We start from the raw sequence: 12860 nt of genomic DNA, 5'->3' as shown, positions 1-12860 counted from the left end.
TACAAGTAGAGTGGAGTCAAAAAAAGGAAAAAGACAATGTCTGTCCTCAAGGAGCTTCCAATCTAATTAGGGAAGAAACAAATAATATGCAATAAACCTGGAAGGGTAAACAGGAAGCAAACTGATAGGCTTAAAATGTTAAGGTAAGTCTATTTCTTCATCAATTTTCTGGCACCCAGATTGTTCAGGATGTTTCATCAGAGATTGAGAAATAGGCAGCTATCTAAATGTTTTTAAATAAGAGTGTGAAAAATGGATTAGGGGAATGGGATGAAAGTTGGGGAAAACAGGAAGCCATGAGTTCAATAAGAAGCTTTTTACAGTATATTACAAGGAAGACATAATTAGGGGCTGAATGAGTGGCAGTCTGAATGGAGAGAGGGAATTGGATGCAAGACATAGCATGGTCATATTTTTATATGTAATTTACCAATTAACTGAACAAATTTATGAAGGGCTGAGAAGATTTGAAAATGATTCAATAGTTTTGAACTCAGCAGACTATAAGAATAGTTGTGCCTATAAAAAAAGTTTGGAGAAAACTTAAGTTTGGAGAATGAATGAATCTGAGGGAGAGAGGAAATAATGTGCTACATTCTCGACATGTTCACTTTGAGGTCTCAGTGGGGCATCCAGTTGGAGATATGCAGTGGCAACTGATACGGAATTAAGAGCTTAGGAGAAAAGAAACTAGGAATCTCTTGTAGGAGGGTAGACATATCTCTTTTTGACTGTTAAAAAAAAAAAAAAAACAACTGCTAATCATTGCCTTGTGACAAACAAAAGAACACAAAAACTAGGGTGCTGAAGATTGAACAAAGGAAATTTTTAGTGATGATATTGCCCGATTTCATCCAAGATCATATTAGCATCATTGTCAAAAGAAAGCCATAAAAAGCTGTAAGATCTAAGCTTCTTCAGATTATAAAACATCCCCAAAAAATGTTTTGGGAGGGATTGTTGACTTCCAATGGGCGTGAAAGTCTTGCCCCATCAATGGGAATGCTGAACCCTGATTAAATATATTTCTATAGCAAGAAATAAAAATGTTTCAAAACTACTGAAATTCCTAAATTGGAATTGAAATGGACAGGCACGAGATAGACAGCTCAGACCAGATTGTTTAATTTAAAGCATCCTTTAATAGCTGGCTGGCCAGGACTGACCTCCACTAGACAGGCTGGAAGAGAACAGCCCCGAACCTTTAGCGAGGTACATTTTTAAGTGCATTTATCATATCTGGGTACAGCCTTGTGGTTAGATTTCTGGAATCACTGACAAAGTTTCTCATTTACAATAGGGAAATGTCTGAATGGGAGTGAGCACATAAAGAAATCTGTTGACATGTTTTGCAATATTGTCTTGACTCTGTTGGGCACACACTTCCCAAAAAGTCTGGGACATCAACTATTTCTCGGAAAATCTAGGTTCTCATGAACTGGGGGAATGGGTCCCAGTCTGAATATAACACTTCCCTTAATTTAGTTTGAGCAATGTCTGCCTCATAGCCTGAGGCCCCTTGACCCAGGGATGAGGGGGCCAGTCTTTTGTACATTTCAGAATTAAATATCACAATGCAACATTGCATGACATTGCATCATACATTTTAACACAAGCTTAATGAATTTATCTAAAAGGTAGAGATAAATATGCATCACTAACCTGGGGCCTCACCTAAATTAAAGGAATAACCCATGCTACCTTGAGAAAAATTGAAGTACCCATCAAAAGTATATATGTTATTGAATATATTCTTTCTTCTTGATGATGAATTAAGGTAAATGTATCAAATCTTGTAAATTCAATGCCAAATCATGTAAATCAAGTGATTGCAGGCAAGTGTTGCCTATTAAAAGCTCTTGAATGATGGAAGAAGTTGTTGATTTTATTGTGTGAGTCAATCAAACAAATTGTGACATTGTTCCAATTAATTCAAGTGCCACACGGCATTGCTTCCTGACATAATTCATTGGGGCCCAATTAGCTTTCTTAGAGGCCTATCTCTTTCCTTGGTTCCAAGAGCTTGAGCTCTTGTGGTCATTCCTTTATCTTCTCTGCCTCTGCCAGCTTCTTGAGATCCTCTTGAATGTGTCTTGATTTCTGTGGGGAAGACAGGAGGACCGCTTTATTATAAAGACAATCTTTGCCATCATATGTTATATACTATGTTACAGAAATGCTTGTTTTACCCCAATAATAAAAAAAATATTTTTTTTTAATTTAAAAGAAAGGAAGATTTGGGAATTGTGATCAATTCAATGACCAACCATCATTACAGAAGACTAATGATGAAACATACTTCTGACCTTTGTAAACAAAGAACTGACAGATTCAGAGTGCTAATTGATACTGTTTTTTTTGTCCATAGGTAATACTTGAATTTATTTTGCTTGACTCTCCATCTTTACAAAAAGGATCATTTTTCTTTCTTAATGGAAAGAAATCCTATTTTTTATGGAAAAGTAATTAATTAAAAAAACTCCAAAATATAGCACCCAGTATACAAGATCATCATGGTCCTAATTCTGGATTTTGTGCTCCTATTAATGGACCCTAAGATCATATTAGCTATTGGCAGCTGCTTTCTTATACTGTTGATTCATATTGATTTTGTGATCGACTAAAATAGATTTTTATGACAGTTCTCAAGTTTAAGACAGTTCTCTTCCATCTAATAATTACACAGTTAATATTTTCAAGTCCTTTTATTCCTATTACAATTCATGTTGTAACATTTTCTAACTTGTAAAGATCTTTAGGCTTCTGGCTGTGTCTTCCAATGTGTTGTCCATTCTTTCCAATAAATGATCAGCAAATTTAGAATGCATGAGGTAGTTGCCACTTTTTGACTTAGAAAGTCAAATGATGAACACAATGAGAGGGGGGAAGACAAAGAGAGAGAAAGAGAGAGAGAGAGAGAGAGAGAGAGAGAGAGAGAGAGAGAGAGAAAGAGAGAGAGAGAGAGATTATACATGGAATAGAGAAAAGGATAAATATATGAACATATATTCATATGTTCAAATGTGCCTTCAGACACCATGTAGATTGGGTCCTCTAAAAAGATTTTTCTATTTTTAGTTTCTAGTAGCAACTCAGACCTATTTGGTTCTTATGAAGCTCCTCCTTGAAGGTATTGTTTTCTTAACTTATCTGTAGAGCAAAGTTATGTGAGGTATAAAGAATCACAAAAATCTGACCTGGTGTTAAAATATTCCTTCTCTTTCTGTTGCTCTCTATGTACTACATAAAAATAGAGGCAAATCAGACCACTTTTGAATAGGTTAGCAGATGTTTTAACTATATTATTTAAAGTTGCAGAGACCAGCCAATAGTTCCACTCACAGATATCAAAATTCCCTCTCTATCTACACTGACTCCCTAATTCTTCCCACAAGTTGGAATTCTAATGTTAACTCAACTTGAAACAAGGTGATAACTCAAGGGAGATGTTAGACTCCTAGTGTTAACTCAGTGGAATTGATACAATGCTTGTGTTCACACCTTTAGAGAGCTCATATAAGCAAGACATATTTAAGTGCTCATTAGAGTTCACAAGCATGGGAGATTCACAAAGTTAACTTTGTAACATTGTGAATTCACACCTCCCTTGAAGCTCTTAGGGCCAGAGAGCATTCTGGGAGGAAACCCATAATCCAATTCTCATATCCCACAATCCCACTCTCAGAGAAGGAGCATAAATAGAGCTTCCGTTACTTCGGAGCATTCCCAGGGGTCAGAGAGGAGCACTCTAGGAGGAAACCCACAAGCCCTCTCTCGGAGGCAAGAGAGATTCATTCCAACTTTCACCTTGGTCCTGGCTGAAGACTGAAGAAAGCAGAGGCAAAGGACAACTGCAAGAGCTCTTGGAACCAAGCAGAAAGAGAGGCCTCTAAGAAAAACCAACCGGCCTATTTTGGAAGGAGAAAATAAATGTTTGAACTTTTATCACTTGGCTGCGTTTGGGGTGATTATTAATTTCAACTGAAACTAAGGCTGCCTCCAGAAAACCTCCCTGAGAAACCTGCTCCCAGAAAACCAATATATATGTATATATATCTATATACACACACACACACACACACACACACACACACACATATATATATTTAACAACTTTTTATTGATAGAACTCATGCCAGGGTAATTTTTTACAGCATTATCCCTTGCATTCACTTCTGTTCCGATTTTTCCCCTCCCTCCTTCCACCCCCTCCCCCAGATGGCAAGCAATCCTTTACATGTTGAACAGGTTACAGTATGTCCTGGATACAATATATGTGTGCAGAACCGAACAGTTTTCTTGTTGCACAGGGAGAATTGAATTCAGAAGATATAAATAATCCGGGAAGAAAAACAAAAATGCAAGCAGTTTATATTCATTTCCCAGTGTTCTTTCTTTGCGTGTAGCTGCTTCTGCCCATCTTTGATCAATTGAAACTGAATTAGCTCTCTTTATCGAAGAGATCCACTTCCATCAGAATACATCCTCAAACAGTATCATTGTTGAGGTATATAATGATCTCCTGGTTCTTCTCATTTCACTTAGCATCAGTTTATGTAAGTCTCTCCAGTCCTCTCTATAATCATCCTGCTGGTCATTCCTTACAGAACAATAATATTCCATAACATTCATATACCACAATTTACTCAACCATTCTCCAATTGATGGGCATCCATTCATTTTCCAGCTTCCAGCCACTATAAACAGGGCTGCCACAAACATTTTGGCACATACAGGTCCCTTTCCCTTCTTTAGTATCTCTTTGGGGTATAAGCCCAGTAGAGACACTGCTGGATCAAAGGGTATGCACAGTTTGATAACTCTTTGAGCATAGTTCCAAATTGCTCTCCAAAATGGCTGGATGTGTTCACAATTCCACCAACAATGTATCAGTGTCCCTGTTTTCCCACACCCCCTCCAACATTCCACATTATCTTTCCCTGTCATGAACCATTATATTTTAAAGAAGAAAAACAACACACCCACACTCACTTGCTCTCCTTCTATCAATTTCAATGAAACCAAAGATGGTTTGAAATGCACATTTGAATCTCATTTGAGATTCACAAACACCTTTAAGTTAGGGGTTGGTGTGGATTATTATTTTCCATTTTATAGATGACAAAACTGAGGCTCAGAGTCAATAAATGTCTTGTTGATTAAAGTTACTTGTGGCTCAGAAATCAGGTCACTTGAGTTAGTTTTCTTTATTTCTTTTCTTTTCTTTTTTTTTTTTTCAACTTTAATACTCAGGCAGAAAACTGAGTAGTACAGAAGTGAATGACTGGGACCTACATTGGCAATGGCAGATCTAAAACCCAAAAGTCTCATTCTCAAATATATTTGCCTAACAGAGCCACTTAATACATGTTGATTCAGTTGGACTGTGTGTCACTTCTCCCAAATCTCCAAAACATTTTCTTGTAATATTGACTTTCTTCTACCTGCTGTCCCATGGCTTCTGAAGTACAGTACTGTCTACTTCCAACCTCCTTGGCAGCTTAATCTGTTTCTTTTCATGAATTCTCCAGAGAAGCTGGGATAGCCACTACCTCTTATTAGTCAATCAACTAAAGGTCATTTTTAAGGACTATATATTGGGCTAAGTGATGGGGGATGAAGAGAAAGGCAAAAGACAATCTGTACTTTCATATTGCTCATAGACAATATGCAATATGAGGGAGAAATTAAACAAACTACACACACACACACACACACACACACACACACACACACACACACAAGCTATAGACAGCATACTTTGGAGATTATCCCCAGAGTGAAGGCTTTAGCTTGAATGGGAAAGGATTCTAGCAGAACGTGGGACTCTGGCTGAGACTTGAAAGAAGACAGAGATGTGGAGATGAGGTAGAAGAGATTTTCAGGCATAACAGACAACCAATGGAAATAGCCAATGGATTTGGAAGATGGAGTTCCTGTATAGGGAACTGCAAGGAGGTCAGTATTACTGGATGTATGTGGAGTGTAAGTTATAAAAAGAAAGGAAAGGAAGAGGAGACAATGTTAGAGTAGCCTTTAAAAGACAAATGAATTTTTATATTGGAGCTTTTAGGTGATGGGAAGCTCCTGAAGTTGGTTAACTAAGGGCATGGTCAGGCTTGTTTCTGACACTGGCAGCTGGACGTTGGATAGACTGTCCTGATGTGAAATCTACCAGCAGGCTGTTGTCACAGTCTAAATATGAGGTAATGAATACCTGAAGTCAAGTGGGGCACTCTCAGAGGAGAGAAGATCATTTTCCCCTTTCAGCACACTCTCCACAGTGGCCAGACAAACATCCCATAGTTCTGCATTGAACTCCTCTCCCTCTTTCAAGTTCTAACTTGGGTACAACTTTCTCCATGAAGCCCCACCCTACCACTATATGGCATACTACTCTAGACCTCTCCTATGTATTTACCGTAATAGAACATTTTTTATTATTTGCACACTTTGCCCTTTTTGAAAGTAAAATCTGTTTTGCTTCATTTCTATAATGCTCCTGCCCAAAATAATGCATTGGGTCCCCCTTTTTCCTAAATTATTTATTCATTCATTAAGTTATTTATGCTAGGGATGGGAGTGGCAGTGTAGGGTTCCAGACAGTGATTTCACCAGCAGTCAGAACTTAGTGTAAAAATTTCTGTTATGGAATATCCTTTCTTCATCTGGAGCTCCAAGAATTGCCTGAGGGCATTGAGAGACTGCCAGGGCTTAAGAAGTATTTATTGAACTGCATTTGTGATTTTTTTTTTTTAAAGAATACTTTTGGAAGAGGGGGAAAAAACAACCACGCCACCAATTACAAATCAGGGTAGTTGGGTTCAAATATCTTCTTGGATGCTTCTGTGCCCCGAGGAGGACATTTAACTCATCTAGATCTCAGCTTCTCAATTTCTCCCTCTATAATAATAGGTGTGTTTCAGAGACAGAGAAGGACAAAATGGCCCAGAAAATATCGTTCCAGCTCTAATTCCATAATCTAATCATTGGTCCTGGATTTCAAACATCTCTTTTTCATCACACATCTGGTTCCACAGAAATTGTTCTGGAGAGACCAGGTGAATGTGTGTGTGTGTGAGGGGGTGTAATCAGGGAGCCAATGTGGATAAAGAGGAAGGGAATTCTGACAATCCTAGCGCGGTGCTCCCGGGCTGGGCTCTCTACATACGGAGGCCACTAGAGATTTGGCTGTTTGCTCCGAGGCTCCCGAGAGGTTAACACCGTGAAGCTGGGCAAGACCGTTGGGGAAGCAGCGGGCTCAAGGGAGAAGAGAAGCCCGAGTCCCCTTTGGGCAGAAAAAGCCCCGGACACATTTCCCATCATGCTCTTGCAGTTATGGGCTCACCATTCGAACGAGCGCGTCCCTTTACACGCTGAAGACCAGCGGACCCTGGGGCCTGACTGCTGCTGACAAGGCGGAGGCCAGAGGCCGCTTTGCTCCGGCTTTGTACAGAGCCGCGGCGGATGCGTCTCAGGCCGCCCGAGCGGGGCTGCTTTCCCTTCTCAGCTGTGGAACTTGAAGGCACGTTCCCCGAGTTGGAGCGTGGCATCTTTGTGTCCAGGGCCGCCTTTGCAGGTGTTACAGACTCTGCGGAGATGACACGTCTCCCAAAGTCCCGAGGGGGCCCCGGGATGTGGGCGGCTCGTCACGAACTAAGGCCGTGGGGGCTGGCCACGTGGGGAGGCGAAGACTGCTGTTTTCTGGCTCTGCTAGCCTCGCCTGGGTGAGGGGAGAGGGGGCGGGGGCGGCGGGGGCTTTCTCAGCACGTGTTCGGGTGCTCTGGGGGTCGCTTCGAGGACGTCATTATGAGCCTGAGTCCTAGATTCCTCTCCAGTCGTCTCCTTTGCTCTTCTACGAAGACCAATGATGCCTGGAAGTGGGAGGGGCTTCGAAGGGCCCGAGAGCAGAGGGAGCTTCAGCTGCTGAGGCGTTCTCAAGAGATGGGGAGATCAAATGTCCTTAGAGACCACCGCAGCGAAGGGGCTTCTTTGGGGTGCTTTTCTTCTCTCATTTTTTTCATCCTTCCATCCTGCCCTCCCTCTGTTTTCCTACCCTCCTTCCTTGGAGTCAGGAACACCTGTGTTCCTGGGACATTCACTTGGGGAAGCAGAAGTGAGTCATTGGACCCATTCATGCTTCATTTGTAAGACAATAATCCTTCTTGGATTGATGTGACAGGGTTGTTGTGAGGCTGTGTGTTAATTGCTTTTCCAATTCTTCAGGTTCCATCAATGGCAGCTCCTATTCTTATTCACTATTCCATGCTGCCTCCCAGTACCAAGTCCTGGGCCTGAGAGGCATTCCAGAAGTCATGTCTGATTCCTTCATTTTATAATTGGGGAAACTGAAACATTCATGGATACTTTCTATGGTCACAGAGATGAGATCATATGATCACTAATTTGGAGCTAAAAGAGACCTCAGGAGCCATCTAAATATCTTCTAAAAAAGGAACCAGACTCAGAGAAAGTGACTTGCTCAAAATCCAGCAGTTAGGAAGGGACAAATCTGGGACTGGAATCCAAATTCTCCAGTGCTTTGTCCATTGTCTCCCAGTCTTTAAGATCACTTAGAGGCCTCTTTGTTATTTAGGAATGGAGAGATAAAGTGAAGAACTTACAGGAATGTTTAAATTCTTTTTCTGTATTTTTTATTATTTCTATGTCTCTGGGACCTGCATAAGTACAGTGTGTGCAAGCCAATATTTACTTAAAACTTTAGATATATTTAATCAGAAATGATCACATTTATTCTTGTTCAATGTTATCAATATTTAGATTATTAAATGCTGTCAGCTCAGTAATCTGAAGTTTGAAAGTCTGACTGATGATTCCTCTCAGAATCAAGGACACAAAGCATTCCATTCTAATCTGCCTTTGGTACCACTGTTTAATATTCAATTCGGGGAGAAGGCACCTATTTCTCAATGCTCCCCAACCTATGTTGTAATCCTTTGTAACCAATCTATAAAAACTGTAAATCTTTCCTAAATCTTAAGCCCTTCTACTGTGAGCTTTCTCTTTCCCTCACAGTAGAATTGCTCATTCTCATGAGAATTTATTAATAAATAACTTTTCTGTTTTCTACTGAGTGATATCTGAGCAGTCATTTTGGGTAAGGGTCTTCTACATCTCTCACAGTTGGGGACTCGTCCGGGATGGGGTCTTTGGGGGAGATGGCTATGTGCACCCCAAATAGTGACAGGAGCCCATGAATTAGGTTTCTCCATGGTCTCTGACTCTGGATGAGCAGCCTCCCTCCCCTCTTAGACAACAATCCGAGGCAGGGATACTCAGTCGAAAGCAGAATTGAAGATTGAAGGAAGTAGAGTCCTGATAGCCAGCGGCAGTCTGAAAAGACACACATGTTCCCAAAATAACGCTCTTGGGAAGTCTGGGGCTCTATTGGCTGGGTCAAGGGAGACCATGAGGAATTAGCCCTTCTAAATTTATTTTTGGTGTGGACTTCTGTTGACCCTAATAATAAAGGCCTTTTCCTAAGGAGGCTCTTGGGTGACTGTGTGGGTGTGAGGGTAATGAAGGACCTCCACCTGGGTGTGAGGGTAATGTAGAGTCTCTGCTGACACCTGGATTGGGTCCAGGGTGGTAGAGAAGCAGTCCAAGAATATGTATCAGAACATTAGCTAGGGAATTCAACACTGGGATGAACTTCCCCGATATAAAAGGGAAGAAAACTGGGAGGATGTATATCCCAGGACTATTTGGGTATATCAGACTTCATTCTGTGTGTAAAAGGTGAAAATAGAGTTCTGCATTTGTCTGTGTGTATATGGCTGCTTTGTATTGCTTTTGTTCTGTGTAAAAGTTAGCAATAAGAATTCAGCCTCTGTGTTAAAAAAATATCAGGCTGAATTGTGGGAATTGGAGTTCATTCATGAGAGTAGTAATTCTTTCAGAGTACTTCAGAATGTAATTTGGGAACTAGTTTTGGGCTTCTCAAGAAAAGAAAATCTTTTTTCTCTTTCTCTCCCTCTGCCTCTGGCAGCTTCTTTGCAGGAAGGGGGAGAGAAGGAAAAAAAAAAAAACAGAGATTGAAAGTTTGGAAAGTTTTGAGAAAATAGATCTACAGTGGCTATCACTCCTGAAAAAAGGAGCCCATTATCACAATTCAGCCAGAAAAAAAAATTGTTCAAGGTAAAGCAAGGATTGGTGCTTAACTCTTTCCTGGCTTACTAAAGACAATAAGTTTGAATGGAATATCTAAGTAGATTTTAGGAAATTTCACAAACCTAAGTACTGGTTAATTTTAAAATAACTTCAAATTGGTATGTGTGTTAAGACTGGAAACAAGAAACTGCAGATATTGGAAGGGAAGAATAAAAATAGAGTAAGAGAGCTAAATAGCTGAATACAGGGGCTCTCTAACCTGTTGGTCAATTAGGTATGTTTCTGAAAATGTGCCAGGAGAAGAAAGAAAAATCATTATTAATAAGTTTGCTTTCATGGAATTAGAGAATAGAAAGTTTAAGAAAGCTAAACTGGATAATTGTTTGTCTGCAACATTTGGTTAAGAGTTTTGGGAGCTTACTATATTTTAAAGAGGTACTATAATTTTGAAATTATGAAATTGGGGGAAATAATTTTACTGTTGCCTTACACATGTTAGATTTATTAAGAAGATAAAATCTTAAGAATTGTTTGAATATTGTGGCCTTTACAACTGAAGAGAAAAACTTTTCTTTTTTTTATTATTTGGTTGGACTTCAAATTAGAAATATAGGTTATTAAATAAAATGCCAATAGGTTACCTTGGTCTGCTCTAGCTACTGGCTTTCAGGAGAAGTGTGTGTGTGGGGGGATGGGTCAGGTTGTGAGTGTTCTTGGGAGACACTCCCTGGCTGCAGGTCAGCTGGGCTCTGCTCTGTCTCCTCGGGAGCTTTTTGAGTTGAACATCTCTCTACCCCCTTGGGAATGCTGATAAAATGGGTTCCTGTTTCACTTGAATGTATTAAGCATTGTAAAGCTGCTTGAATTGGGGTGGGGTATTCATTTTGAAAGCACTTCTCTCATCCTCTCATCCACAGTTGCTAACCTATTTTTCTTAAGTTCTAGGATTTGTTTCAAATAATAGTTGTTGATTTGTTTATAAGTGTGCTTCTGGTGATTTCTCGGGGGCTTCCTGAGATTTGAGGTGGGAATAACACGAGTGCCGTGTGGCCTGGTGGAGAGAGAGCTGGGTTTGGGAGTCAGGAAGGGCATAAGATTGTGTTTTGGGGGGAGAGGTTTAGATGGCCTCTCAGTCACCTCCCAGCTGTGAATTAGAACCTTTCTCTCCAGTGTGGAGCCTCTGCTGTCCAGTAAGAAAGAGACTTCTTTTTTCTAAAAATCTTTCCACACTGGTTACATTCATAAGGTTTTCCTCTAGTGTGGATTCCATGAGTTCCCTTATGTCTAAAAATCTTTCTACATGGGGTATATTTATATAGTTTCTCTCCAGTGTGGATTCTCTGATGTGAAGTTAGAGATTAATTTTTGAGAAAGCCTTTGCACATTGGTTATATTCATAAGGCTTTTCTCCTGAGTGAATTTACTGATGTACAATAAGAGTTCCCTTATGTCTAAAAATTTTATGAAATCAGTTACATTCCTAAGGTTTTTCTACAATATTAATTCTCCTATATCCTGTAAGTGCTCCTCTTTGCCTAAAAATCTTTCCACATAGCTTCTATTTATAAGGCTTTTCTTCAGTGTAGATCTTGTGTCATGTCAAGCAAGATTATTTTTTTTAAAGGTTTCCACATCCATCATATTCATGTTTCTCTCCTGTGTGGATTCTTGGAGGTCCAGTGTGAGTCCTTTTTTTGTAAAAGTCTTTCCACATTAGTTACATTTATAAAGTTTTTCTCCTGTATGGAAAAGCCCTATGCTGCCACTTGAAAAAAGATTAATTAATGAAATGAAAAATGACATTTCTCAGTTGCCATCTTGGCACTTTCTCCTCCCTTCTTCTCACTGTCACTATAGTAGGTAGGGCTTATGTAATCGTTAATTCATGATGATAAGGATTATATTCAGGAGCTCCCAATAGCAGCTCCCCTGGTACCCTTGAGAAAATGGCCCTCCTTCCCCTTCAGGTCTTCCCCCACCCTTCCGATTCCCATGGCTGCTGCAGGCACCCTCTGCCTGTTCCCCCAGAAGAGAGAGAAATGGATTCCTGAGAAATAACCAGCTTGTGGGAGTGCCTCTTCCTGCTCCACCCTCCCACTTTCTCTTGAGTACTACAGAGTCTAATATCCCCGCTGATAAGCAGGAATGGCTGGATTTCCACATGTGTCTTTGTCCTTTCCCACGTGGATCTTTGTCAGGAGATCACATTGTGTCTCCTCCAACCTGTTCTTTTCACTTTTCCTTTGTGTGGCCATCCTTCCTGCTCTCACACTGTCAACTTCAGCCCAACATCTGTGTCATCGTCCACTCCTCATCCTCTCCCAGCTGACATTTCCAATCGGCAGCAATTCTTGGTTCTTCTCCCTCACATCTCTCTTGTCTGTCAGCTTGATGCTCAAGTAGCGGTTCTCCTGCCCCCAGCCCTCCTTCTGGAACGTTGCAGGAGTGGGTTCTTGGTCTTCCTGCTGCTAAGCTCTTCCCTCCATTCCATTGTCTATGCCCTGAAGCTGCAATGAGATGCCCAAAGTTCCAAGCTGCCCATGTCAGTGCCTGGTTCAGGAAATCCTCGTGGTTCCTCCCTGACCAACATCCAATATTAGAATTTCCATGTTGATCTCCTTCCTTCAGGATTTCAAATTTGGACTAAGCTTCATAATAGGTACCATTCTTATCAGGGATACATGCACACACACACACACACACACACACACACACATATAATTTATAAA

The 12860-nt window shown here is 40.5% G+C and overlaps 1 protein-coding gene and 1 gene segment (V, D, J or C); both read right to left on the bottom strand.

Annotated features, from left to right (window-relative positions):
• The window catches only part of LOC127548908 (uncharacterized), a 118923-nt gene that overhangs the window by 62154 nt on the left and 43909 nt on the right, over positions 1-12860 (bottom strand). The gene's annotated exons all lie outside the window — the stretch shown is intronic.
• Positions 1-12860, bottom strand: part of LOC127543939 (immunoglobulin lambda variable 4-69-like) — a 78921-nt gene that overhangs the window by 35863 nt on the left and 30198 nt on the right.

Source organism: Antechinus flavipes, chromosome 1 (genome assembly GCF_016432865.1).
Source record: "Antechinus flavipes isolate AdamAnt ecotype Samford, QLD, Australia chromosome 1, AdamAnt_v2, whole genome shotgun sequence".
Classification (NCBI taxonomy): domain Eukaryota; kingdom Metazoa; phylum Chordata; class Mammalia; order Dasyuromorphia; family Dasyuridae; genus Antechinus; species Antechinus flavipes.
The sequence above is the reverse complement of the archived record's forward strand: the minus strand, read 5'-3'. Positions and strand labels throughout refer to the sequence as shown.